This window comes from Tursiops truncatus, chromosome 17 (genome assembly GCF_011762595.2).
Source record: "Tursiops truncatus isolate mTurTru1 chromosome 17, mTurTru1.mat.Y, whole genome shotgun sequence".
NCBI classification, from domain to species: domain Eukaryota; kingdom Metazoa; phylum Chordata; class Mammalia; order Artiodactyla; family Delphinidae; genus Tursiops; species Tursiops truncatus.
Genome location: NC_047050.1, coordinates 60,499,871 through 60,502,474, shown reverse-complemented (window position 1 = coordinate 60,502,474; position 2,604 = coordinate 60,499,871). Strand labels below are relative to the sequence as shown.

The 2,604-nt window shown below is 42.4% G+C and overlaps 1 non-coding gene across 1 annotated transcript; it reads left to right on the top strand.

Annotated features, from left to right (window-relative positions):
• Positions 1 to 236: 236 nt before the first annotated feature.
• LOC117308768 (U6 spliceosomal RNA) lies at positions 237 to 341 on the top strand. Its single transcript, XR_004522949.1, has one exon. It is a non-coding gene; the product is annotated as a U6 spliceosomal RNA (small nuclear RNA).
• The last annotated feature ends 2,263 nt before the right edge of the window (positions 342 to 2,604 follow it).

Sequence of the window (2,604 nt, the reverse complement as noted above, 5' to 3'; positions counted from 1 at the left end):
ATTAATTTATGTCTTATACTAGTCTAAACTAAGGTACTTATCCCACTCTGGACTCAAAAAGGAGCCAAGCTCCCACGTTTTCCCCATGGAAAGTGGGCAAGATCCCCACAAAAGACACAGAGTATCATCTGAAGAAAATATCTGATCTACCCAGACATCAGCATTAAGCTGAGAGGAAGTAGTATTTGAGTATCTTTTAGAAGGGATCAGTTTAATTGAAAGAACATATGTTGGAGGCTCGCTTCGGCAGCACATATACTGAAATTGGAACAGTACAGAGAAGATTAGCATGGCCCCTGAGCAAAGATGACACGCACGTTCATGAAGTGTTCCATATTTTTAGAATCTGAAAAATAATAGATATATATACATATGTATAACTGAATCACTTTGCTGTACACCTTAAGCTAACACAACATTGTAAATGAACTAGACTTCAATAAAAGAAAAAAATTGGGTACGTTGGGTGGGGGGGAGAAATTGGATCCCCTTCCCCCAATTAATGACATTAAATGCAGGAAACTGACAGGATTCTTTAGTAAAATAAACATAACTAAGTTAAATAACAGCTCTGCAACATAACACACTGTGTTTGTAGTCAATGCATTTAATCGGAGTTTTTGGAGTCTTCATACTAAAGTGGAATAAAAATTGTTTTGAGGATTAGAGATGGTATACACAAAGTCCTTAGCACATAGTAGGTGTCCATGCAGTGCAGTCAGGGCAGCTTCAGGGGCTGATGTCTTCACGGTCATGACATCCTTTGTTTACTGATATAGCAGGTGACGTTATTTGTCCAAAGTAGAGAGAGGAAAAATATATTGGTGACATGTGGGACAGTTGAGGTTGTTTCCTCAGGAATTGGTGGGTATTGATCCTACTCTAGCACGTGCCATGAAGGAAACGTACTGTCTTCAGCTGATACGAGCCCTTAGGGGATATGTTAGCATCCCATTGACACAGGGGTATTCTTCCCAAAGAAGATGCAGAGCTAGAAATGCAGAGCTAGAAAATCAAAGCCCAATGTTGATCTACCTGGCACCAATCAGTAGGTACAAATGGTGTTTAGGGAGTTTGCAGCTTTCCTATCACCCTTAAAATGACATCATATAATCAGTAAGTCTTAAGTCTACCCGTATTCCGGGGACCAGAAAATCACCCCAGGTCTTTACTTCATCCTGCACTACTACGTATCACCACTAGATGACAGCAGTTGGCAAATAACTGCGTAGTCCAGGCTGGGACTGATTTTTTTTTTTTTTTTTTCTTTTTAAGGCAGAGCCGGATCCACACTTGGGAAAGTAAAGCGTGGAAGGAGAGTCACACGAAATAGTCTTTCAATAGGCTTCCATTTTCATTTTTCTCCATTGTTCCCCATCTGATAGCCCATTTGGAAAAACATGCCCCTGGGTATTCAGTATGTGAGGATTCCAAAGAACAATTGTCAAAGTGTTCTTCCATTGCTGTATCACAGGCCTTTGACTCTTCAAGTGATACTGGAGGTATAAAGAAAGTACTGTAGCAAATATGGCCTTGCAGTAGATCATGCATCTGATTTAAGATTAGGTAAGTAATGATTTTAGGTAACTCAAGGATACATTTGGTGAAATGTGACCTAAGTAACATTTTGACATGTATAGACTTAACAAGACTTAAGTTTGCTCCCTTTGAGTGGAACCAAGGACGATGTTACAAGAGGAGAAGGGAGACATTTTCAAAAGTAAAGCTGCAACGAAATAAAATAAGGCCCGCTTGGAGAAGAAAAACAGCCAGTGTAAAAAGAGAAAAAGTGATTTATCCAAAAGATCAAAATCGGTAACTGCTGTTTCACTGATTTGGGCTGAGTTCTCTTAGCCAGCATTCTGCTCTAATTGACCAATCACAATCGTCCCTCTGAGAGAAAGGAGTGTGCAGATAAAGCCTATGTAGAAGCAAGGACACAGCCCCTGGCTCCTATTCTCTCTGAATGAAGAGATCCACAAGTTGTCTCTGGCCTTGGGAAAGCTCTCCCGGCACTGAATGTGCTAAACACTTGAATTCCATCAACTCACCTGATACTCCCGAGGACAGCGTGTTAGCAGCAGGGGTTATGGGTTGGATCCCTGGTCCGCGGAGCTAAGATCCCACACGCCTTCCGGCCAAAAACCTGAAACATAAAACAGAAGCAATATTGTAACAAATTCAATAAAGACTTTAAAAAACAAGGGAGAAGAAACGCAGGGTCTAAGACCAAGACTCTTTCCTCCTCCAGGGCAAGACGTGGCAAAGCGAGAGGAGATAACACCAGCCGCTGAGGGCTCTGAATTCAGCGCAGGCACCTGCCCCTGTTCTCCATTCGGTTCCGCTGACGGAAAAAATCGGAAGAGTGGGAGGTGGAGAAACGTGGGTCCTACCTGCGCCAAACTGAGACCACAGCCTGCAACTGTTCCCTACGACCACCCACGATGATTGGGCAGCTCACGTCTGTGTTTACAGTAGAGACAGCCATTTCTGTGCTACAACCTTGTCTGTTGTAGTAATGAAACTGCTTGCTATTTGTTTTGTTTTGAGCATCACATGGCCACTTCCATCGTAAAGCTTCTCACAGGTCTTCGCTTAATGGTT